This window comes from Nicotiana attenuata, unplaced genomic scaffold (assembly GCF_001879085.1).
Source record: "Nicotiana attenuata strain UT unplaced genomic scaffold, NIATTr2, whole genome shotgun sequence".
Taxonomy (NCBI): Eukaryota; Viridiplantae; Streptophyta; class Magnoliopsida; order Solanales; family Solanaceae; genus Nicotiana; species Nicotiana attenuata.
The window spans coordinates 402,524-429,366 of record NW_017670581.1 but is presented as its reverse complement, the minus strand read 5'-3'; the positions used below and the strand labels follow the sequence as shown (position 1 = coordinate 429,366).

Genomic DNA, 26,843 nt, shown 5'->3' with positions numbered 1-26,843 from the left:
GCACCTAGTCTTAAGGACTAGGTAAGCCTAATATTTACAGAAGAAAAACAATAATAAATAACATCTTAAAATTTTTCTGGAATGAATCCTTTATACAATGAGCGTATTCCCAAAACCTGATAGTACAAGTCATAAGCTGTACAGAGTTAGCTTCCACTTCTATATAAACTGTTTGGAAAGGAGTGAAAACAGTTGAATACGGGTAAGAAGGTAACTCCAAAGCCTGCGAACGCAGCAACAGGTTTACCTTGAGTCTCCTCAGCGATGGTCCGCACAGCTACTAACGATCGACACCTGGATCTGCACAACAAAAATGTGCAGAAGAGTAGCATGAGCACACCATAGCGGTGCCCAGTAAGTATCAAGACTAACCTCGGGGGAGTAGTGACGAGGAACAGTCAAGACACCTACCGGTCTAATAAACTGTACAAATATAAGCATAGGAACAACGGAACATGATGTATACATATAAAGACTACACACTATGGCTAACAATACAACAATCACAGTAAGGGAAGAAAAGGAGCAAGTAACAGTGAAAATACCATAATAATGACATAGAAGAGCGAGCGAAATCATAAACCCAAAACCTAAATCACAAATACAGTAAAGGTAAGCAATAACTCAGAACCTACGACAGTGTTCACATCAAGTCTTAGCCAATAGACTCCACGAAATACCGAACCTCGGACAACTTACAACTCACGGGTCCCAATACTTGAACCCTAACACTTGGCATCCTGTGCCCCCATCACAACTCATGGTCACGCTGATAACTCACTTACTAACTAGAGCTACTCTCACATATATGACAAGTGGACGAGGGTGTACATCTATACTCAGCAAATATCAGGAGAACTTCATATCCAATGGGAGTGTTCAACTACGTGTATGCTTGTGCAAGTGCTTTAACATAGTTCCTACCAACTAATAAGCATAAGAAAAAGAACGGACGACACATAAGATGTTTTCTCACAACTTCCATGAGATAAAACTCATACAGATAAGCATACCACAACACAATATCAAACAACAAGAATGCCCTCAGGCCATCACAAATCATCATAATCAATCCCTGACATAGCCCACCTTGTCTCGCCACGTGTGCAAATAATAACATAATAAGTGCCCGCCTTATTTCGCCACACATGCATCATAATGTTCCCACCTTGTCTCGCCACATATGCAATCCACACACACACACACACACACACACACACACACACACACACACACACACACACACACATATATATATATATATATATATATATATATATATATATATATACACATGCATACATACATACATACATATCTCGCCTTGTCACGACGCATGTGCAATATGTCAATAGTAGCAACATCACGGCAGAAACCTCGTGCAACCCATAACAATAACCGCACGGCAGAAACCTCGTGCATCACAATATCAATAACCGCACGGCGAAAACCTCGTGCATCACAATATCAACATTTGCACGGCAGAAACCTCGTGCACCACCACAACAAGTACCACATCCACAATGACAATATATACAAGAACACGGCAAGTAAATCAACTCGAGAACTTTCGATAACAAGGAGACGGTAAAACTAGCTCACAAGGAATAACCACAATAGAGAATACTAAGCGTAATAAGAACAGCTCAATAAGGGAGAAAATAATATGAAGCAACGATCCCACAATATGTAGTTCAACAACAAGGAAGCTAACACGAATCAAATAATTCCAAATAAGGAAATGTCAACTAAATATAGGATACCTAAACTTCTTTTAATGTTGGGCAGATTACGAAGAATATACAACAATTTCAATTAAGGATGAGCAGCGGAAAGATAATCATAACCTCAATTAAAGACTAAATAATTACAGGATAGATAATAATGGTTTCCAATAAAGACAAGCAGTTATGAAAGATAGCATGACAATAGAAGAGGTAAAAATCTTCAATTAAGCAAAATAAGAGTCAAATAGGCAATAAGAATGAATCATAAAGCAATTAATTCCAATTAAAGCATGTAGAGGTGAAACTAGTAAATGGAACCTCAATCATATCAAGAACAACTTCATACTCAGTGAATACAAGGACCTAAGAACTCTAAAAGGCCAACTTTCCACAAATAAGTCCGAACACACACTCGTCACCTCGCGTATACGGACTACAATCAACATAGAAGACTCAATCCTAAGGGGAACTCCCCCACACGAGGTTAGGCAAGATACTTATCTCAATTCGGCCAATACACAATTTAGCTTTTCCTTTAGCAATTCATCAACGCTCAGCTCAATCTAGCCAAAAATGACTTCAATACATCAAACAATGCAAGAGAAAACAATTTCAATTGACAAAACTATGATTCTTTTACAATTTGCAAAAATTCAACAAAAGTCAACTCAAGTCAACTCCACGGGCCCACACCTCGGAACCCGACAAAATTTACAGAAATCGAACACCTATTAACCCATGAACCCAAATATGCAATTGGTTTCGAAATCCAACCTCAAATCGAGGTCTAAATCCCCAAAATTTGAAAACCTAATCTCTACCAAAAAATTCCAATTTTTACCATAAAAACTCTAGATTTTTGGTTGAAATCTTGTTAAAAGTTGTTAAGGAATGAAAGGAATTAGTTAGATATCACTTACCAATGATTTGGAGAAGTTTGGATCTTTGGAAAATCGCCTACGGAGGTTTAGGGTTTGAGAAAGTTGAAAAATGGGTGAAAATCCCGTCAAAAATCTCACTTAACAGGCCTCCGATGTCGTATTTGCGACCCAGGGTTTGCAATCGCGAACCCTCGCAATTTGCGAACAAGGCAGGGCTAGCAGAAGCCGCATTTGCGACAAAAAGTTCGCATTTGTGAACTGGGCATCGCAATTGCGACGAAAAAGTTCGCATTTGCGATCATACCAGAAACCAACAATTTTTTCCGACACGAAAATGAGCATAACTTCCTCATACGATGTCCAAATTCGATGATTCTTTTCCCTATGGATTCGTAATTTTGATACGGATCTAATGGTTCAATAAAATCTGAATTTGGATCTCATTTGCTCAATACGGTATCTTTTTTGCTTGAAGAAACAACGATGAAGCATCCAAAAACAAGCGCAACATAGCCTAAACCTATCCGAAACTCACCCAAGCCCTCGGGGCTTCAACCCAAACATGCACGCAAGTCTAAAAATATCATATGGACTTGCTCGGTGCAATGAAATCATTAAAATAACATCAAAAACTATGAATTTAACCTCAAAACTCATGATCTTCTAACTTTTCAACCGGACGTCCAAATCACGTCAAATCAATTCCGATTCAAACCGAATTTCTCATATAGTACTTAAATATCATAACGGACTTGTACCGGGCTCCAGAACCAAAATAGGGGCCCGATACCAATGAGTTCAAACATCAATTCATTTCTTTATTTCCTTTAAAAGCCAGCACAATAATTTTCTTCAAAAAATATTTTCTAAGGCTAGGGACCTCGGAATTCAAATTCCGGGCATACGCCCAAGTCCCATATTTTACCGCGGACCTTCCAGGATCGTCGAAACACAAATCCGAGCCCGTTTACCAAAAATGATGACCAAAGTCAACTAAAAACCAAGTTTTAACTCTAGAAATTACTATTTTTTTTTCATATTTTCACATAAAAGCTTTCCGGTTTCACGCTCGGACTGCGCACGCAAGTCAATACACATAATATGAAGCTGCTCGTGACCTCAAACTGCCAAACCGGATGCAATTGCTCAGAAAGACCAGTTGGGTCGTTACAATCCAACCCGGCAGCAACTCTATCTTGTGATCATAGCCCTCCATGGTGGCAGATTTTTAGGCAACTCTGGTGGCATCACATCAGCAAAGTCACTCAAGATTTGAGCGATGCAGTCCGATACTTCAATCTTCACATCATGCTTCACCTCAACCATTGCAGCAAGGAAAGTATCATCTCCCCTTTTCAAACCTTTTTCGACCATCATGGCAGAAACTAATGAAGCTTTCCGTTGAGTTTCTTCTTTCCCATAAGGATGAATAACCTTCACAAAACCAGGAGTATTTCATGCCTAATCATCACTTCGTCTAAGTGAGGCATTAGAACAAAGCGATTTTTCCGCATAAAGTCAATTCCGAGGATCACCTCAAAGTCCTCCAATGGAACCACCATTAAATTAACTTTCCCTTTCCAGTTCCCAACAGACATAGGAACGTTGTAAGCCATACCCATAATGGCTTGTGCTTTGGCATTCACAGTCTTCATGTAAGAGGGACATTTGCTCACACTCAATCCGTACTTATGCACCAAATTGGCCGAAACAAAGGTGTGAGTAGCGCCAGTATCTACCATGGTTATCACACCCTTGTCCCCAGTCTTCATTTCAATGTGCATCAGCAAAGAACGAGGGTTCGTGTCGTTGCTTGTAGCATTAACCAACGAGATAACATTTAGCAATTGCGAAGGATTTACTAAGGTCGCAGCAACTTCTTGACCTTCTACATCCCGATTATTTTCTGTAGCAAGCAAAACATTAACCCGTTTCTGATTTGGACAATTTTTGGCAATGTGAGGTCCGCCGCAAGTCCAACAACCATCGTTCTTTTTGTTTGCGATGCCTTTGTTTCTAGCAGGTCCATCAACAACAGCCTTGCCCTTTTCCACAACTTCTTTTCGAACTTCCTTCCTCCATTCCCCTTTCTTCTCCACCTTTTTCTTAGGTTTGAAGTAGAAGGAATTTCAGAAAGACTACGGGTACTACGATAATCCACCAAGGAATCCGCTGCAGCAATCGCACTTGGGAGATCCTTCATGTTGTGTCTCCTAAGTTCGTTCTCCGCCCACGCTTGCATTCCAGATATACAGTTATGCAATTTATCATCCTCCGACAGGTTCTGTATATCCAGCATTAAGGAAGTGAATTCCTTAATATAATCACGAATTGTTCCTGTTTGCCATAGACGTTTCAAACGATCCCTAGCAACCCAAGATGCATTGCTAGGTAAGAACTAGTCCTTCATTTCTTTCCGGAGTTCCTCTCACGTATCGATCTTGGGTCCGCCCGCACTTTCATCATCAGCCATGCGAGTTCTCCACCACAATTTAGAATCTCCCGTCAGGTACATGCTTGTAATTGTGACTTTCTTCCCGTTTGGAACTTTGGCAGTAACAAAGTATTGCTCCATATCCCACAGAAAGTTCTCTAGTTCTTTAGCATTACGCGCTCCACCAAACGCTTTAGGATTAGGGATCTTAACTTTAGAACGTTCTTCACTGCCTTGGCCTGGAGAAGCCAACGCCTTTCCAAGAACAGTAATTTCAGTGTTCTCAATTTCGATCTCCTTCTTCAGATCCACAACTTGAACATTCGTGGCCTCACACGTTTTCTGAATGCCTTTACGAAACTGATCCATTCCATCCTTTAGACGGTAGATTTCAGTAATTAGATCTGCCAAGTCCAAAGGACCATCACTCACATCGATCAGTGCCTCCAGCCTTTGTACATGATCGTGCAATTCTGAAGTAGATCCACCAGCCATGGCCACAAATTGCGACCAAAGCTCTGATAGCAGTTGTTACAGGGCCAATTTTAGCACAATTGACACTGCACGACAGTAGCCAAACTCTCAGCCACTCAGCCTTACTTTTTCCGCACACAGTCCGACACTTAGATATTTCAGACTTGTAAAAATGTAGCAACACACAGAGATACGGGTAAAGACCCAACCTTCATTAATTCTCACAGAATACAAAGGACACTCTGTTGGAAAAGGGTCACATATGCTACTTGCCTTTGAACCAACGAAATTACAACATATAAAGGGGCTGCCTATGGCAGATTTACAAAGGGCAGTTACGGGGCAGTTATACAATGTGCCTTGGACATGACAGGCCTAAAACAAGCTAACTACCTTGTCCTAAATTTGAATTCAAACCTTCCCACGAATTTGAACTCATCTTCAGCATTTTGGCCAACTACAACATGTGCTTTGCACATGCTTAACTTCCATAGCACATGCACATCACACTTCTTCAATCACATGACTTGCACACTTGTTTTCCAGCTTTTGCCCACACTTTGCCTTCCTGCCTTACCTTGTCTTTGGACCATGCCTCACCCATAATCTCATGACCATGTCTTGCCACAAACTTTGTCGTCCCACTGATCCGCATGCATGCCTTAGCCAAGTGCCAAGCGCCTTCATTTGCCATAGTCGTTGCCCACAATCAAGCTGCCTTGCCAACACTCAATGTAACGACCCGACCGGTCGTTTTGAGCCCTAGCACGCCGTTTAGCAGTTCGAGGCCATGAGCAACTTCAATTTAGGCATTATGACTTGTACGCGTGGTCGGAATTAAATTTCGGGAAGTTCGGAGTTAACTTGGAGAGGAAATTCTCATTTCGGAAGCTTTAAGTTGAGAGAATTGACTAGGATTGGATTTCAGAGTAAACGACCTCAGAATCGGGATTTGAAGGTTCCAGCAGGTTCGTATGATGATTTCGGATATGGGCGTATTCCCGGATCGGGTTTTGGGTGACCCGGGAGCGTTTTGGCGCCTATTGTGGAAGTTAGCATTTTGGAAGAAATTTCATAAGTTTGGGTTGAAGTAAATTTCAGTGTTATCGATATCCGTTTGGGATTCCGAGTCTGGTCCATATGGTGATTTTGGAGTTGGGAGCGCGATCGGAAGTGAATTCGGATGTCTGTGGAGCATTTTGGAGCCATTTGGCTAAGGATAGAAATTCGAAGGTTTTTGAGAGGTTTGACTGGAGGTGACTTTTTGGATATCGGGGTCAGAACCCGATTCCGAAAGTTGGAGTAGGTCCGTAATATCGAATATGACTTGTGCACAAAATTTTAAGTCAATCGGACGTGATTTGATAGGTTTAAACGTCGAAAGTAGAAGTTTGAAATTCTAAAGTTCATAAAGTTTGGATTGGAGGTCGATTCGTGGTTTAAGCGTTGTTTGATATGATTTGAGGCCCCGAGCAAGTCCGTAACGTGTTTTGGGACTGGGTGGTATGATTGGTTGGGGTCCCGGGGGCCTCGGGTGGATTCCGAGTGGTTAACGGATCGAATTGGAGCTTGAAGGATGTGCTGAAGGGGTCTGGTTGCTGGTATAACCGCTTCTGTAAAGGGTTCACCGCAGAAGCGAGGAAGGGAAGCGCAGAAGCGGTTAGATGTGCAAGGAGCAGGGACCGCAGATATGGGGGTATTGGCCGCATCTGCGCAAGCGCAGAAGCGAGAAGAAGGACCGCAGAAGCGGTGATTGGTGCAGGTGCGATGAGGGCTTTGCAGATGCGGACTCGCAGAAGCGGCAAGGAGTCCGCAGGTGCGGAAGTCGCTGGGCAGAATGTTTTAAAAAGCGGGGTTGAGTTCATTTCACCCATTTTTCTCTTCTTTGGGGCGATTTTAGAGCTTTTTGAGAGGGGCTTCCACCTAGCAACTTGGAGGTAAGTTAATCCCACCTATCTTGAGTTAAATACATTGATTATGTATGGATTTTAGCATGTAAATTGGTAGAAATTTGGGGTTTTGGTAGAAAGACCTAGAAATTGATATTCTTGGAATTTGACCACGATTTTGGGTATGGAATTAAGAGAAAATCATATATTTGAGTTCGTGAGTTCATGGGTAGACTCTATCTTCGAAAAAAATTCCGAAATTCGGGCACGTGGGCCCGAGGGCATTTTTGTCAACTTTTTGATCGGGGTTAGGAATAGTTATATATTGGATTGTAATGAGTAGTTGAGCATATATTAATGGATTTGCATAATTATTGGCTAGTTTTGGAGCGTTGTGCATCATTTTGAGTCTTCGGAAGGGCGTGGAATGCCGATTATGGATCTTCGGAGCAAGGTGAGTCTCCTTTCTAACCTTGTAAGAGGGAATTGTCCCCATAGGTGAAATAATTGGTTATGTGCTCCTATTTGTGGGGGCTACGTACGCACGAGGTGACGAGAGTCCGTGCGTAGCTACTAATATGTGTAAGTCCGGGTAGTCTAGGACCCAAAAACATGGTATACTTGGAATAATTGTAATCTTATTGATAGTTGAATTTCTTAAATCCTATCGAATTGGTAAATGAATTTCTAAGAGGATTAAACTTTATTTTCTTAAATCATTAAAAGATAATTGGCTTCTAATGGGATAAATGTTCCCAGTAAAATTCTTAATTTGCTGTTTGAGCATTTATTTCTATGTGTACCTGCATCGCATGTATGGTATGCGAGCAGGGTGATTGTTTATTTAAATTTGACCACGTCGCATGTATGATTCGCGAGCGGGGTAATAGATGCATCTAGTAGAGTCTCGCGGATCGGTACGGAGACGTCTGTACTTATCCTCGGGAGGCTACAAGACTGTTAGGAGTACTTCCCTTCTTGATTTCCCATCGTGCGATTTGATCCCTGGAGGCTATGCCTTTAAATCCTTCCTATTCAGTCTTATGCGACGCGAACCGCTTGTTATTAATCGAGAATTGAAGAATTGTAATGGTACTACCGATGTGGTGCGGGATGTTTCTCCCTGCATAGTTGTCTGAGCTATTATCGTCGCCTTATGGAAGGATATTCTGCCGTTTCAGCTCAGTAGCGGCACTTCTGAGAGCTCTGAGGCTAGGCACAAGTTGCCATGATGCTATGAACGATTGTTCCACAGTATTGATATGATGGTAGGACGTTTGCCTACGTGTCGGGGTAGTGAATGACTTGAAGAGAGGTTTACTCGATGCATGATCTAGAGATTCGGTATTTTATTCCCGGCAGGGGAAAGGTAAACGGACTAAGAATGGTCAGATGTGGGCTGGTGAGGTAACGAGACTTGGTATTTGCGAGCGTGGTGGAGTTTCTTCTATGATGAGGTGTCGTGTCCTAATTGAAAGTATTCAGTTCGCCGGTGTTATGATCTTCTACGGTTCGCCTTGGGGTAAGATATTGTGAAATAGTATTGAAGATGCGACTGTCAGATATCGCAGGGTGCGGTAGTTCAGGATTGAATCAGTGTTTCTAATGTCGACGGTTTGAGAAACATGATCTTCCGAAAGGTGTAAAGTTAGCAGCAATTGTGGGTTCAAGTGCCACGAAGATAGATTTTATTTAAGGCAACAACTAAGCAGCAATGGATGAGGAAGGACATGTGGGGAGTGTCAGGCGGTAGTTAAAATTTCTAGAAGGCTAGGTATAAGAAGCAAAGGTCGAGTAGTCGACTAAAGAGGTGAGTTTCGCTAAAGTGGGAGAGTTTGGGGTGATTTCGGGAACTTTTGTGATTGGTGATTTGGGCCTACAGATTAATTTGAAGTATGGGCAATTATGCTGCAGGAGATTTGATATAACGTAAAGGAGCTGCTTGACATGAAGGAGGATACAACCTAACTTTGAGTTGAAGGGATGTTGCCGCGCAACTAATTGATGTCCACGAAGGTGAATGGACTTGTACGGCTAGAGAGTGAGCTTGGACTCAGGAGGGGCCATTAATGTCATGGTGATTGTACCCCGTGTAGCAGTGTTGGAAGATGTCGGCACGTAGATTCCACAGGCGGGATATCTCCAGTGAGCAGGACGGCAGTCGCATGGTTGGCGAAGCTTTTGCAAAGGGGTGTATTGGCTATACAGCAAGGAGATCGGTCGTGTAAACGTGGTTGATGATTCAGAGTTTAACAAGAGGGTTTTACAGAAAGATTTCGAGAATTTTGGCGGTTGATTGCGCAAGGTTATGTCAACAAGAGATAAAGGATCCCGGTGAATTCCAAAATTTGTGTTATAATGGCTTCAGGCTAAGTGGGAGAGCCTCACCGCCTATGATTAAGGATTGCCTGGTTAACTACTTGCGAGATTTCTATTATTAGCATATTGATGGGTTATTTCAGCTACAGGAAAGGAACATAAGTGGTAAATTGAGCAAAGGAATTGTTAAAGGTGTGTTATGGTTGGCCTTATTGGCTCATGTTCAGACTAAGGGAAGAATTCAGGATTCATGCCTTGTATGGATGCGGATTTCAAGGGAAATAATTCTGCCGAGTGCTTCGTCGAGAGGGTATTCATGTGCTAGAAGATTCATGGAGTTGATTATATTCGGAGCCAAGTCAGAGCGGGTGGCTCTCAACAACGGTCCTAGTGGATTCAAAGGGGCAAAGCGTAGTGCCTAATGATTGCGAGCCTATAAGTACGGTTAAGAATCAAGCTTTGTAGCAGCTTATGAGAAGAGGCACAGAATGTTCTATGATGTTCGACTTGCAGTGTAGCATTTGGGAGGTACGAAATGGTTCGTGGGATTTGAGACAGCATGGTCTCGTGATTCAAGGTCACTCGGGATGAGTGCGGATGGGGTGTGTTCGGTGTTGAGTGGAGTTATTATTATTTCTAAGGCAATCAAGAGTTAATTTGGAAGAAGATAGATTGGTTAGCCATAGTTGAATTGGCATATTGGTAGTAGTGATCAGTTCCTTCAACGTGATCAAGTTATGCAAGTGATTTGTGACGGCACGTGTGAGGTTCGTCGACCGCCGTAATTGATGTTATTCAGAAGTAGTCCACTGTTATGGTCTGTCATGTGTAGGCGGATCCCGGAAAGGGCTATGGCGACTCAGACCACTACTTAGAGATTTGCATATTCTAAGGTTATGAGAATTTATCTGTGTGCTGCTATGGTTCTCCTAAAGTGAGTTAAGTGAAAAATTTTTATATGATGAAGTGTTAAACTATTACTGGTTCCGGAGTTATGATGAAAATCGTGTTCTATCGTATATTGGCGTGTTGGGTGCAGTGAGAGGCATGGAAATGGAAGTGAGGATCAGGATTTCAGTTTGATGTTGACATGGATGTCACGAGCTCGGATGAGCGGGGAAGTAGTTTCGATGTTTGAAGTAAGCTGGTATTGTCTTCAGCGTCACCTGAGATCGGTGTGTTGTGAAAGAGGCTTTGCATCCTGGTTAAGGATTCTTGGTCGCTCCTTAGCGTTAGTGCGGTCGGTGGTCTGGATGTACAGACCTGTTATCTGTCACGGGAAGGTTGTATAAGTGTGGCATGTAGTCACTTGATTGGTTGGAGAGTTAAACCAAGTAGGAAGATTGTGGTGATATTGCTAATTTGAGAATGGATACGTGGAGGGCACTCAAATTATTGGGTTCTGGACTGTGGAGGACTACTCCGGTTATGATGGTTGTTCTTGTGTGTTATGAGGAAACGGGGAGTATTTATGGACCTTTGAAAGGTCATTAGTCTAGTTCAGTGCGATCAAAACCAGCTTGAGGTCCGCGGAGGGGTTTAAATGTGAATATGGGCTTTATATCAGGTCAGATGTGTTCATTTTTGTAAGGCGCTCCTTGTGGAAGAGCAGTCAGAGTGTTATTTCATCGTCAATTATTTCAAGTAATGATATATTGCGTCGTGTGAGTTGTGAGACGGCTTCGTGAACTGCTTATGTGTTAAGGGTTCCGCGTAGAGATATGGTTATATGAGTAAAACGACTCTTGAGATTCAGATCGTATATCGCACCCCCGTTGTGCTTGAGTTTTGTAGCCTATGGAACTATATGTCTCCCCAGGGATAGTATTTATGCACTTAGCGTGCTAGTGACCGATATTCGGCATTTTGTTGTAATGAGCAATTTAGCTCGATGTATATTTCCTTATGTGAAATCTATGTGTGGATCGGGTGGCACGCCGCCATGGGTATGTTATTTGGATCGGGTTGCACACCGCAACAGCGAGACGTTGAGTACAGTTCCCCATATCTGTTTTTATGTGTTTTGTTTCCTCTTTTCCCGAGAAGAACTTATATTAGCTGTGTGCCCGCGTCGCATGTATGATTCGCGAGCGGGGTAACTGGAATTCCTTTTCAGAGTTCGTTTTCCTTTTGTATCGCGTTCGAATTGGTAGCCTATTGGCACATTGCGACATCATATGAGACTTTTGACCATGTCCGGGGTGGCTTATTGCCTGGGCAGTTCGTACTGGGTGAGACGAGATCGTTGGACTTAGGATCAGTGCAATCTGAATATATGAAGTATATTAAGGAGCAAAGACCATTATTTGGTTCAGAAGGAGGTGATGGTTCTTGACAGGAGTATAGATCCTATGAATCGTTGATTCGGCAGTTGGTTATGAATTTCTACACATCTCTTCCGCCGTGGCGGCACTGCAAGAGTTGGAACAGGACTTATATATGTCATGGGGTGCATTGTGAGCATCAGATTCGGAAAATGTCGACTATTATGATCAGAGAGTGTTATTATGGTCTTATGAATGATGGGGTGCATGGTGTGGATTCAACAAGGGTGTGCAGTCATGTTCTGGTACAGCGTGTGGTGATTGATACGGTGTTCATATATTGAAAGCAAGCCTGGCAGAGAATTTCGGATGTTGAAACTGGGCTCCAAGGCTTATTTGCCTAAATGAAAGAGGTTATCATTAGATTTGATCGAGCTAATGTGCCCAACTGAGTTGTTGTAGCACGGGTAGGTGCACGAGGTGTTAAGCAGTGATTCCAGACAACCCCAACAGAGTTCCTAGCACGTTCGAGGACGAACGTATGTTTAAGTGGGAGAGGATGTAACGACCCGACCGGTCGTTTTGAGCCCTAGCGCGCCGTTCAGCAGTTCGAGGCCATGAGCAGCTTCAATTCGCGAGCGGGGTAATAGATGCATCTATGGTTCGGGCCGCTCGACCTTCGCAGTGCACATTTTACATTTATGTTGGATCGGGTCGTACGACCTCGGCATGAGTTGCGCATATTTGAATTGCTTGTCTTGAGATTTATTGATATTGCCATCTGCTCTCCCCGACTTGAGATAATTGTTAATTAATGAATTATGAATCCGGAGACTTTTAATAAAAATGAGCTTTTACCTGTTTGGTAATTCATTTGAATCTACTGATGTCCTTAATAAATTCGTGAGTCATCGCTTTAATAATATTATAATTTGACCATTAGTAAGTGTCGAAGTTGCCATCTCGTCTCTACTTCTTCGAGATTAGGCGGGATACTTACTGAGTACACGTTGTTTTCGTACTCATGCTACACTTGCTGTGCATTTTTGTTGCACAGGTATATGTATTTCTATTGGCCCATTGGGCGTAGCAGCACGGGCGACCCGGAGACTAGGTGGACTGTATTTCCTCGAGGCGACCCGCAGCTAGTATAGTCTCTCTCAGAATTGTATTTACTCTTTGTCCATTTGTGTTCCGGACAGCTGTTGTAAATTATTCAAATTCTTAGAAAATGCTCATGCACTTGTGACACCGGGTTCTGGGATGGTTATGAAGTATTTTTTGTATTAATTGCTTATCATTTAATTTGAATTGAAGCGATTATCTTCTTTTTTTATTTGTAAATTTGGAGGAAAATCATAGATTTCAAGAGTATTAAAACGAGAATTCAATTAAGTAATTTGGTTAGCTTGTCTGACGGTGGTGTCCGGCGCCATCACGACCCTTAGTGGATTTTGAGTCGTGACACTCAAGACACCTTGCCTAAGTCCATGTACTAACTTAGACAAACTTTCAGCTTCGCACATTGCTTGCTAACACCCGCACGGACCTATGCAAATGGGCAATGTACAAGCCCTTGACATAGATTCTGCCCAACATCCGTCACGTCTCAATATTAGGGGCTAACAGCTAGGACAACTACATCTTTGTCTCCAACTGTCATACTTCCCTTTTCGATCTCTTTCCACGGCTCTCCAAAATTCTTCTCCTCGACTGTCCGTTTTGGCTTAAAGAGAAACTTTCATACCTAATGACCTTTCTTTTGTGATTTCATGTGTGTGTGTGTTTTTTGTGGTCTGAACTCTGATGGTTGAAAATTTACATGTACTTCTTAGTGATGCAGATATGCTGTCTCATTTAAAATTGTGCACCAAACTTGCACTATCCTTTTTGAGTACAGACGCTGGTTTAAGAAATTCTGCTATTAGAGGATTAAATATTAACCAAAATAATCACTTCATAATACTTCGCGCATGTTATAGCTTTATGACATTAAAAGAAGCACTTTCGAAGACAAAATGATTTGTGTTTGGACTAATAAATTTCAAATATACCTTTTTAGTTATTGATGAACATATTGTATGTGACCAATGTTTTTGAAAAGTGTTTGTGAGTATCAAATTAAGAAAAAAGGCGATACACAAGTTCATTTTACTATTACATTATTCAAATAAAGGAATAATTTTAAATATTTTCTTATAAAATTCTTCAATAAAGTATTTATTTATTTGGTTTACTTTTAAAATATAAAATAAAATTTATATTGAGGCTTTTAATCAACAAGAATATAGTTAAACCTAAAAAAGGAAGAGGAGAAGAGGGTTATATTTATGTGTGAGAGATATGCGTTAAGTTAATGAGAGATAGTATAGTAAATTTAATTTCTGGCGATAAAATTTTTGTTTTGAAAATAAATAAATTTACAAGCGTATTTCTTGAAAGGATGACGAGACTTTCAATCACATATAGTGCAGAAGAGGAGATTAAGTGGGAAGAGAGCCAAAAACCAGCGGAAACGAGCTCAAAAGAACCAGAATATCTTCCAAGAACACCACTTATTAATTCCAACACTCTACTTTAATCTTCGTTAACGCCCCACTCTACAACGGTCCGACTAGTATTGTGGCCTAAAGCCAAATTTTATGAGGAGCCTTAACTTTTATTAAAAAAAATTATTTATTTATTTAAAGTCTATTTTTCTAGCGTTTCTTAGATACAAAGTTATTAATAATTTTCTTATAATCAATAACTCCTAATAAGTCTTTCTTAATTAACAATATAACTAATCCATTTAATCTTTATTGAGACATTGTTGATCTTAGGTGAGATATTATCAATTTTAATTTTGAAAATTTCTTTCTGTTAAAAAGACGGAAACAAGAGTTATTAACATTATTCCATAAGTAATATAGGCATTGGAAAAAGAATCAAATTTTTTTTTATTTGACTGAGTATATCAATTAAACTGTTACTTCTAATTATACTATTTTTCTTAATATTTTTAATTCCGAAAATAAATCTAAACCATCAATATCGAATTGATTATTATGATTTAAGGAATATTCAAGATTAAGGCAATATTTTTTCAAATTTTCATCATCTAATAATTTTAATTTTTACCACTAAATAGAAAATCAAAAATATTTTCATATGCTTCAAATTGTTCAAATCTATTTTGAAGTGAAAAAAATAGCATTGTCTATTATGTATAAAGTAATCAACTCCAAAGGACTATTCGAAAGATTTTGAGATTTTATTATCAACATTCTCATCAAATTGTTACTTTCTATATATGATATGTTTCTTACAAAATTTGGGTTTGATATTCATTTCAAGTACGATTTTCTTGGTAGAAATCATAGCAGTTGCAAATCCTTCTTCCCTATGCTTGTTAAAGAAAGAAATCAAACTTTTTCACTTCACATAACCTTTTTTTAAACTTATACATAGCCTATTAGGTGTAATAAAAAAGGGGCCCCCACAAATGTAGGGCCTAAAGCAGTTGCTTTACTTGCTTTATGGAAGGGCCGCCCCTGCCATTAATTTACTTTGCTTAAAAGTAATCAAAATCAATATTGCCTGCTTAACAACTAGACATCCCATAGATATGGACTTATGCTACTTTACGTTCTTGTTTTCTATTCTTATGAAATTAAACAAAAGAAATGCGTCTCATTTCCTTAGATAATAATGGTGGAGGACCGTATCAGTTGATTGAAATGGAAGTAGGACCATATTCTTCATTTAAAGTCAAAACATCATTAATGGGATCTTTAAGAAAGCTTGAAGGTTTAAAATGGGTTACTTGATTTGATGAGAAATTGAGAAATGTATATTGGGGTTGTCTTCGAGTCTTGGTAGGGAACCTTTAGTTGAAGTTATAACAAATTTGGAGGTGTTTCTCTTGAAATTTTGGATTAAAATCGTGATTGGAACAAGAATAGACATGAAGATAGTGAAGAACACCAAGAACAATGATTTCAAGAACACCAATGTGTCCTTTTTTTGTCTTTTCTTTTCTTAATAATGTGTCATTTTCTGATTGGGTGTAAATTATTTTTTTTTCTTTTTGAGAATGTTATTTTATTTTGTTAACTAAATAGATTTTAAAATAGTTTTTTCTTTTCTTTTAAACTCAAAATGATATATGTCCTTTTTTTATTTGTCATTCGCCATGTCAGCCGCGAGTGCATTGCACAGACTTTGTAAGTTTGGCTAATTGTCAAAATAGTGTCTAATTGGAACAAATTTAGTGTAGTATAAGTGCTCAATAGGAACAACCTTCAATTTAGGTGTCTAAATGAAAAATTGTGCCAACTTTAAGTATCTCCATATTTATTCCCCTTAATTTTTTAGTAGCTTATTAGAAGAACATAGTGTCAAATTGCATTATGTAATTGTTAACTTTTGCTAAAAGACTGAATTTACAAAGAATCAATCTTTACAAATAAGTTAACAGAAGATAAAAGACTCTCAAATCTAAAAGGAATACAAATTGTTCGAAACTATCCTAATGTGAGTCATGCATTCGTTCTTTTACAGCTTGTTTAGATGGTTGTTGTTACCTGTTATATTATATTGTATTATTACTTTAAATATAATACTTGTTTTGATTGTTACTTAAATTTTATTGTATCGTATTGTTAAATTCGTCGTTACGTAACGATAAAAAGTACTACTTTATGAAACGACCGATTGGGTGTGGTCGCGTCATTCCCTTAGTTTTCTCTCTCATCTTGCCCTTCCATATTATTAAATAATTTTATTTTATTCTTTACCCTATCTTTTGATATAATAATTCTACCTCGTACCTTAATTTTTCTCAATAATATTGTAATTCTTAATATTGTTGGTGCATAACATCATAAAATGAAAAAAAATAATACAATTTATCCAAACATTGTATACATCACAACGATACAATACAATACAATACTATACGATATACCATGAAACGATTCACAACAACCATCCAAACCAGCTGTTAAGCTTGTTAGTTATGCAACATCCCCTTTTTATTAATCATTTTTTCTCTACTTGTGATTTTTTTTTTAATTTCTTTTCTCCTAACTATGTAAATTTGCAATATTTTCAAAAGCTTCTAAACCTAAAATTGTGGTTTTTATGTATTACGTGTGGTTTTTTATGTATTACGTGTTACTACTTTTTTTGGGTAGCAAATATGGCATACTACATACTTAAAATAAGAAGAAAAAAATCAATTAGAAAACTTAGTTGATATAGAAGTCCTAAATATTAGGAAAATTATTAATTGACTATATGTCATAAATATTAGAAAAATAATCAAATGACTATTTTGTCTAGTACGTACTATATTTTAAAAGGATAAAACAAACGAACGACTTTTTGCTAAGGGCCTTCGTACTTTTAATATAGTAATAATAGTATAGATAGGTAGAAGTGTGCTCTTCATAATAAAAAAAAAGTAAATAGAAATGTGCCCACTCTAACGGCTTAAGATTTTAGATGAGATGGTCATTCAACATTTTTTGATGCACAAATTCTTTGGGTTATGTTTCTTTTTGGCATGCGAGTATCCCATCAACTACTCTGTCATTACATACTTGGAAAGACTTGATTCTCACATACAATCAACTAATTCCGCGTCTAACTACTGAAACCATAAACTTGCAGCTTGGGCAAAATGAGAATGATGCACCAACTTCAACGTAGATTAAGGAATGGAGACACTTATATAAGCAGGATTACATACTGAATCTGCGGATCTAATTCAGTTCTCTTTAAGTAACACCATCTTGGGCTTATCGCTATGTACAGAGTATCAATCCTTGGGTGACAGAAACTAGGCAAGATACACGGTTTCCTCGGATGTAAAAGGTTTGATGAATCTGGAAAAAGAATCCAATAAACAGGCAAAGTTAGATTCTTTGAAAGAATCAATTACTACATTAGAAAGGTAACAACAGAAGAAGACACATAACTGGATCGGAAGTACTCCAAAAGAGAACAAATGGATAATACTTTTGAGATGGAAAAGAAAATATCAGAAACTTTCATATTACTACTATTATCATCATCATAAGCCAACTATATCAATTGACTATTTCTAGGAGTCATTTAGCGTGAAAATTCACCATGAAATCCTTGAAAGAAAACCAAAGGGTAAAAGGAACTAGAATGGCGTACAAGTAGATAGAGATAAGAAACACCTTGTATAGAATGAAACTATACCAACTTAGGAGGAAATGAGAAGGAAAATAACCTAGCAGGGCTCTCATCAAACTGGATTCTGCTGGGTGTTTTAGCTGACATCGATGTGTCCCCATCGTTTAGCCAAACCGCATCTAACAAAGCAGAATCTATTAGAAGGATTAGGAGAGCAGGCCTTGTGTAAAAGAATGATGGACATAATTCGTGTCTCTTTAATATGAATCAAGAAGGGCCAAGAGTTCCTCAAAGGAAAATCACAGCCCTGCCAAAAATATAATAAAAAGAAGTAAAGGAGATTAAGAGAGAACCTGCTGAAAAATAAATAGGGATTTTTGGACAAATTCGTCCCGATAGCCATCAAGTAGTAAACAAAGTTCCTGTTGGATAATGTTAAAAACAGATATTAGATACTTTACATACACATTTTATATTGCGAAAGGAAACCAAATTGTATGAACTTACATAAATATCTCATATTGCGAGGGAGATCAAATTGTGTGAACTACAGTGTATACATCAGGGGAAGGGGAAAGAGTTAGGAACAAGGGAATTAGCTAATTGATGTAGTGGGTCAGTTATACCACAAACGTAAATAATACCCCCTAAATTTTACTTTATACGACACTCTTTCCTTGTTAGTCCTCTCCAAAATGATTGACACCTTTCAATCATTCCCATTTTACCTTTAATAACACTTTCTTATTGGAATGACATGACATGTTTAAGATCAGAGGACTATAAGAGTATTCTTGGTGTGCTATCAATATTTAACTTATGAGCTATGTTGCGTGGACTCTCCAAAATGCTGCTGTACCCGTGTCGGATCCTCCAAGAATACACTACTTTTGGAGAATCCGACACGTATCCAGCGACATTTTCGGAGAGTCGGAGCAACAAAGCTTATGAGTCAAAAGCCTTTTTATCTCTCTTAAACTCCACGTCCAGTCAAATACCAGCATATAAGATGAAACAAAGGGGGAGTAATCTTTTTGGGGCCATCAGCTACGAGTAATTTAGATTCCCCCCCCCCCCCCGTTATGTGTCTCTATATCTCTCTTTATCTATCTATCTATCTATATGTTCAAGATATGTCCCACTGCGTGGGTGCTGGAAATGTACATAACAAAAGGAGAAACAACTCTGTTCCTTCAACACACGTATCTGTCTATCTATATATATATATTATGTGCGAGTTATATTCATGCGGACACACAAGCATCGTTATCTGTAAGAATGCTGGTAAACGTTTTTTCATTGATATTTTATCTAAAGATATGCGTGCACCTAATATTCCAAATGACATTGACCAGCGTAGACTTTGATCAACTTCATACAAGCTATTCAGTTTAGACAAAATGACCACACCACTCATGGATACTTGGAAATTAAAATGACATTAGTTTAAATCTTAACTAATACTTCAGGCAATATTTTGTTCGCATACCCCCTCCTCCCTTGAGCCGCTGAAGTTATCACAGCAATAGGTAGGGGATATAAAATGGAGCTATTCCAAGAGTAAATGCAGGCATGAGCACCTTGGCTGCCAGCAAGGCAGCGACGAAATTGTAGACCTGGAATTATCAGGTTTTTTCAGTAAGTATTTGCTTCAACCTAATAGTCACGACAGAAGACTAACTAGTATTTGTGGATAGAGACAGGTAGGGAGTAACCATCACCTGTGCAGCCAAGGTGCTCATGCCTGCATTTACTCTTGGAATAGACCTGGAATTATAAGGTTTTTTCAGTAAGTATTTGCTTCAACCTAATAGTCACGTCAGAAGACTAACTAGTATTTGTGGATAGAGACAGGTGTGAAGTAACCATCACCTGTGCATGAGTGTTAAGCAAGTTGTCTGGTGGATTAGCGCGTGCAAGCTGGCAGGAAACCACATCACCACAAAAGAAGTAGGAAAAGAGAAAGAGATTAACTAGAATTGTGCTAAACAGAGCAAAATAACCTACTCATGAATACATCCTTGCACACATCGTAATGATAGTAAAGAAGTAATTGCCCTTCACGGCCTTGATTGGTTTAGTAATTGATTTAAGAGCTTACCAATAAAGAAATGCTATCCGGTCTCTTTTTCCTTTCCACTTTTATTTTACGATGGAGAAGGCAGGAAGATTTGAAGGGGGATCAAAGTGTTCATACCCAGAAGATCACGTGGATTGGAACACAACCTTCAGATTGTATCCAACATGGCCACACCTTGAAGCCTTGGAGAACAAAGCACTGCTGTATTACTTCTTTCCATTACAAGCATATTCAAAGTGCAACCCTTTGCAATACAAAAACAAAAGCCAGAAGTTAGAAAATGGAAAACATGTCCACAAATATATGTAAAAATGTTAGATGCGCTAAGAACAAAGAAATTGTGTCAAAATGAAAACAAAAACGGAATCAAAGTTGTTACAAGGCCCACAAGGTTCATACTGCTTTATAAAACTCTCATCTCAGCATATTCTTAATTGTTGGAGAGTGTTTGAATAAGTTGCAATGGAATAGCCACATTTTGAGCTGAAAAGATCTCTTATTATTATATTCAGAACTGGAATAGAGCAGTTTTGGATAAGTTGCTCTACAAAAGCCATATAGACACAACAACTACGCCTCAGCCCCAAGGAAATGGGATGGACTATATGAGTCCAAACTCTGCCTATATGAACTTGGTCACGTTGCCGGATCCAAGCTCGGATAAAGGAGGGTTGCAGTATGCTGCCAACCAGCGTAAAACTAGTTAATTGACTTAATTCATGATTAATCCTCACAATTCAAAAGCCTCATTGAAAGAGATGTACAACGTACCCAGTATTATCCCACATCGTGGGGTCTGGAGAGGGTAGTGTGTACGCAGGCCTTACCCCTACCTTGTGAAGGTAGAGAGGTTGTTTCCAATAGACCCACAGCTTAGGAAAACATAAGCATCACATTATCATTGAAAAAGATCTCTTAAAGAATATTTTCAGAAAAGGATTTAATAATTTTCCCAGCAAGAGCCACATCTGAGCAGAGATCTCTTACAATTAAGAATTTGGATTTATTGTGTAAGAATTTATTGGAAACATCCTCTCTATCTCCACAAGGTAGGGGTAAGGTATGCGTACACACTACCCTCCCCAGACTCCACTATGTGGGATTATACTGGGTATGTTGTTGTTGTTGTGTAAGAATTTACTTTATGCTAGTTATGAGGGTTGCATCAACCCATAATGGTGCTCCATTCTTATAGGCACTTAACATATACAAATTAACCAACATTAAGGAAGTCGTTTCCACACAAGAAAGAACCAAAAAGAGAGAAAACATGCACACATCATATAGAAGAATAACAAAGGGAGAATTTAGGTTGTGAAACATGAGGAATCTCTCAATAAAAGAAGGTTTCCTTGCCCCATGACCCAAGTCTTAGCATGTTCTTCTGCTTCGGCAAGGAGAATCAAGTAAGTAGTTTTAACGAAGTTTTGATCCCAAGTGGATATTCCTTCACTGGATTGGAGCCCTGACTTGTCTCCTGGTCAAATAAAATTGGTGTGAAAACATTTCATTGCACATCATTCATGGAGTAAATTAGAGAAGCATTTCCAGTAGATGCGTATGAATACATGTCTAACTGATGAAACTAAGTGTTTAGGACATCGACATCAATCATGTGAAAAGAGCCATTAAAATCGTTAGATACATAAGTGAAGCAAGTGATTCTAGTCCCATAAAACACCAAAACGTAGAAACCATCTCAACCCAGGAAAGCAATTTTTTATTGGCTGAGCCCCCAAGCCTCTGATCTAGTGTCAAGTATACGTGATGTGTAGGTTAGGCGCATGTCATGGATTCGTACCATGCCGCAGACAAAAGCCTAGTATTTAAGGAGAAAATGGTAGAGAGGCAGGCCCATTATCCTCCGACTTTCGAGTCATGCGCCATTGACCCTCAGGGATTTCTCGAATTATAAAAAAAAAGGTTGCTATGGTTAACAACCTTGGAGCATAACCACACATGCACGGGGTCTCTGCCAATTTTATGAATAAATACTAGCATATCTGTGATGGATTTCTGTCAAATTTGTCCATAAATGTTGGCATATGAGCTAGACTAGATCTATGCCAGGTTGTATGAACAAAATACAGGCGCATATGCGGTGGACTTCTGTCAATTTTGCTCATTAATATTAGTGCACATGCGAGAAATAAGCAGGGAATGTAATAGTTGTCAATTTCACATATAAAAGTTGTAGCACTTGTGCCAACTGATGTGCCAGCCCTCTAGTATTTACATTGTTGTGTAGCACGCACATACAGCAAAAGGCCACGCGGCTACATTAATTCCAGTTTCTTGGTATAGGTGAAGAATATGAATCATTAGTTGATCATTATAAATGGAGCTCATTAGTTACTCATTGCATGATGTTGTGAAACTCAAAGAATCGACTACTTTTTGGAGTTATTTTGCTACACATTCTCTTAAGCGCGCTCCTCTTTGGTGAGCATCGCTTCACGCATGAAGTGATCCTCGAAGCAGCATCCTCCCTATTTCCCATAAACCATGTATGCCGACCCCCCATGAGAGGAAGATCAGTGGGGTTTTATGTAATTTGCACCCTTAAGGTATGCACTCTTTTGCGGTTCACACCTTATCCTATTTTTTAAAACGGAAAAGGGTCAAATATACCCTGATACTATTGAAAAAGGTTTAATATTACCCTCCGTTATACTATCAGTCCAAATATACCCCTAACGTCATACTATCGGTCCAAATATATCCCTAACATCATGAAAGTGGTACAAACCTACCCTTCCTCTGTTAACTGCCTCCCCTATGAACACATTTTTTTGCTGCCTCACCATTTCACCCTGTTTGCAGCTACCAAGTTCAATTATTTGAAGTTCTATCATTATTTTGAAGACTTCACTGCTTTTACTTCCTCTTGCTTTTCAAAATACCTGTTGCTTCTCCGGTCGATCCTGGAATTGTACGTACCTTTCACTTGACCTTACAATTTTGTGTTTTATTTTGCATTTCCTTGTGTTGTCGCTGAATTTGTAAGACATATTTAGGGAAAATTTAGTAGCACTTTTATATTAACATAAAACGTAAAGAGAGAAAAAATGGTAGCCTTCCAGAAATGTGGTTGAAGAGAAAGAAACAAAAAAAATTAACTCTCGTGTCTAGGTTGTTTTTCTTTCTCACCATGGTCAATTTTGAAACCTTAAACTAGTTTGCCTGTATCTTTGCTTAGTTTTTTATATAAAACAAAATGTATTTTCGTTCGTATAAGCATGAATTTTGAATAGCAAAATCAGAGTTTTCTCGGTTCACATCGTTTCATATTATCTTTAGTTGTTAGCATTTCTTTTGACATAGTTTGTTTGTATATCTATGATGTGTGATTTTTCTTCAAATGAACGGGAAAGAAAGGTTGTGGGGAAGGGATGAAAATGGAGTATAATGGTAAGGTGGCAATGAAATGTTGTCATAGGGAGGCAGTTAACGGAGGAAGGGTAGGTCTGTACCACTTTTATGATGTCAGGGATTTATTTGGACCGATAGTATGACGTTACGGGTATATTTGGACTGATAGTATAACGGAGGGCAATATTAGACCTTTTTCAATAGCATAGGGGCATATTTGACCCTTTTCCATTTTGAAAATGATTTGCACCCTAATCTCTTAGCATCTGGAAAAGTCTCTCATCGATTGAGCATTTTTAGATCGGCTATTGTTTCATCTTCAAACCTACAAAGTTAGAATCACCTCCAATGACCAAGGCCAATTCATTCAATCCTCTTACAGTTGCAATCTCTTTCCATAATTCTCGGCTGTTTTTCTATCACAAGGCCCATATACTCTAGTAAGAAAGCATTTGAAGCCAGGGTTAAGCTCTTCCATTCATACAGAAACTGTATGGACACCCCTAAGAAGTTGTCATAACAGTCTCATCTCCTTTTATACCACATAATGATGATATCCCACTATTACCTGAGCCTTCATTCCAAACAAATCCATACATCGATTTCCCCCATTTTGTTTGATGATTGACGAATTATAATTTTTAAGCTTTGTTTTAGGGAAGCAAAATACGGGTTCAAGCCGTGGAAACAGCCTCTTGCAGAAATGCAGGGTAAGGCTGCGTACAATAGACCCTTGTGGTCCGGCCCTTCCCCGGACCCCGCGCATAGCGGGAGCTTAGTGGACCGGGCTACCTTTTTTTTTAGTGAAGCAAAATATATCGGAATTCCACTTATGCACCATCAGTATTATCATCATCCTTTTGTTTCTATTGTTTAGTCCCCTAACATTCCAAACTTCCAATAGAAATTTTTTACCTTCATGTCTTATCAATGACAAAACTTCTACCTCTATTCTTGCTTTCACCAAATTTTACATTGAATTCGAATAGCTGCTTTAGCCCTCTGCTACTCTACTTTTTCGGCAAAGGGCTTTTCACTTAATTATAATTTCTATCAAACCTATTCTTTTGAATGCATAAAAGCAACTTTAATAGATCATCTTTGTACTCCATAGTATGGAGACCAAGCTCCTTGCATAATTTCAGCATATTTCTTGACCCATATTGAAACTTCTACTTGATTCATCCTCCCTCGTGTGTTCAGAGCATCGCTTTCATACCAAGGCAGCATCAAGATGCCCATGGGCTGATCTATTGTACATGCTGATCTATTAACAACATCAAAAAAAAGTGTTTGCTAGCTGTCCAATATTCTCAACCTCACCCACTAGAAGGATCTCGGGGCGTTTGACCACAGAAGCCATTCATCTTGTGAGGAGGTTGGTGGAGCAGTATCGGGAGAGGAAGAGGGACCTACATATGGCGTTCATCAATTTATAAAAGGCTTACGATAGTCCCAACGGAGGTTAGAGATGTCTGGAGGTTAGTGGTGTTCTGGTAGCGTACATTAGGGTGATTAAGGATATGTATGATGGAGCTAAGACTCGGGTGAGGACTGTGGGAGTAGACTCGGACTATTTTCCTGCGATAATGGGGTTACATCAAGGTTCAACTCTTAGCCCATTTTTATTTACCCTGGCGATGGACGTGCTGACGCGCCACGTTCAGGGGAGAGGTGTCATGGTGTATGTTATTTGCAGATGACATAGTGCTAATCGATGAGACGAGTTGCGAGTTTAACGATCGGCTGGAGTTGTGGAGGCAGACCCTGGAGTCTAAAGGTTTCAAGTTGAGTAGGAAAAAAAACTGAATACTTGGAGTGCAAGTTCAGTGTGAGGACGGGGGAAGCAGAAGTGGAGGTGAAGCTTAATACACAAGTCATCCCCAAGAGAGATAGTTTCAAATATCTTGGGTCTATTATTCAGGGGAACAGGGAGATTGACGAGGATGTTACGAGTCTGGTGTGCCACCAAGACTTAAGGGCAAGTTCTACAAAGTGGTAGTGAGGCCGACGATGTTGTATGGAGTCGCATGCTGGCCAGTTAAGAAATCTCATGTACAGAAGATGAAAGTAGCAGAGATGAGAATGTTGATATGAATGTGTGGGCATACCGGGAAAGAGCGGATTAGGAATGAAGTTATTAGGGACTAGGTGGGTGTGGCCCCTATGGAAGACAAGTTGCGGCAATCGAGGCTGAGATGGTTCGGGCATGTGAAGAGGAGAGACTCCAATGCCCCAAGGAGCTGCGAGAGGTTGACCAAAGCGGGGCAGAGGAGAGGTAAAGGGAGGCCTTCGAAGTACTAGGGAGAGGGGATTAGGCAAGACATGACACTACTTTAGCTTACCGAGGACATGACCCTCGATAGGGAGGTGTGAAGGTCGAGGATTAGGATTGTGGGTTGACTAGTCGAGAGTCTCTTCTAGTCGTACTAGTAGTAGTGGTACTAGTCTTGTATTCTCTTACTCCGAGTTCCTTGTTGTTAGACGATGTGGCACTATTGCCGGTAATTTTCGCACTTCTCTTGTAGCTTTGTGTTCCTAATTCCTTTGCTGTTACAGGTTGTGCTATTTGTCTCTGTTATCTCACGGAAAAGGGTTCAAAATGCCCCTAAACTATTGGAAAAGGTTTACAAATACCCTTCATCCACCTATTGGGCTAAAAATACCCCTCCATCCACTTTTTTGGTTCACTTATGCCCTTTGACCGTTAGGTCAATGCTAAATTAAAAATAATTATTATTCTTTTTGTAAAACTTAAAAAAAAAATATTTTGCAAAATATTTTCATTTTTTTTAAACTAATGCATCAATAGTCCACTAATTTAGTAAAGTCTTCTTATTTTTTTATTTTTTTTTTAATTTTTACAAAAAACAATTCAGTTTTCACAAAAAAATATTTTTTTTTTCAGTTTATTAAAGCATTTTTTTTGTAAAAACTGAACAAAACGTTTTTAATAAAATACTTTCGTTTTTTAAAAGCTGAAAAATATATTTTCAACAAATGCTTTTTGTTTTTATAAAAAAAAATTCATTTTTTTCATTTTTTAAAAAAAAACGAAAATATTTTTTCTTTAAAAAAAACTGAAAAACAAAAAATAAAATATTTTCGTTTATTAAAAACTGAAAAATGAAGAAAAAAAATTCAAAAACGAAAATATTTTGTTGAAAATATTTTTTTCAGTTTTTTAAAAACGAAAATATTTTATTAAAAATATTTTTTTTTCTGTTTTTACAATTTTTTTCAGTTTTTACAAAAA

The 26,843-nt window shown here is 38.9% G+C and overlaps 1 protein-coding gene across 13 annotated transcripts in view; it reads right to left on the bottom strand.

Annotated features, from left to right (window-relative positions):
- Positions 1–17,435: 17,435 nt before the first annotated feature.
- The window catches only part of LOC109241203 (pentatricopeptide repeat-containing protein At1g06710, mitochondrial), a 14,562-nt gene continuing 5,154 nt past the window's right edge, over positions 17,436–26,843 (bottom strand). Inside the window, exons 3-9 of one of the 13 annotated variants that reach the window (XM_019407922.1) lie at positions 20,237–21,692; positions 20,008–20,055; positions 19,857–19,902; positions 19,594–19,751; positions 18,489–18,557; positions 18,233–18,329; positions 17,436–17,858 (exon numbers count right to left, since the gene is read on the bottom strand). The gene's annotated coding sequence lies outside the window, so the exon portion shown is untranslated. The remainder of the gene's footprint in view (positions 17,859–18,232; positions 18,330–18,488; positions 18,558–19,593; positions 19,752–19,856; positions 19,903–20,007; positions 20,056–20,236; positions 21,693–26,843) is intronic. The other 12 variants (XM_019407917.1, XM_019407923.1, XM_019407918.1 and 9 more) reach the window with 12 other exon arrangements.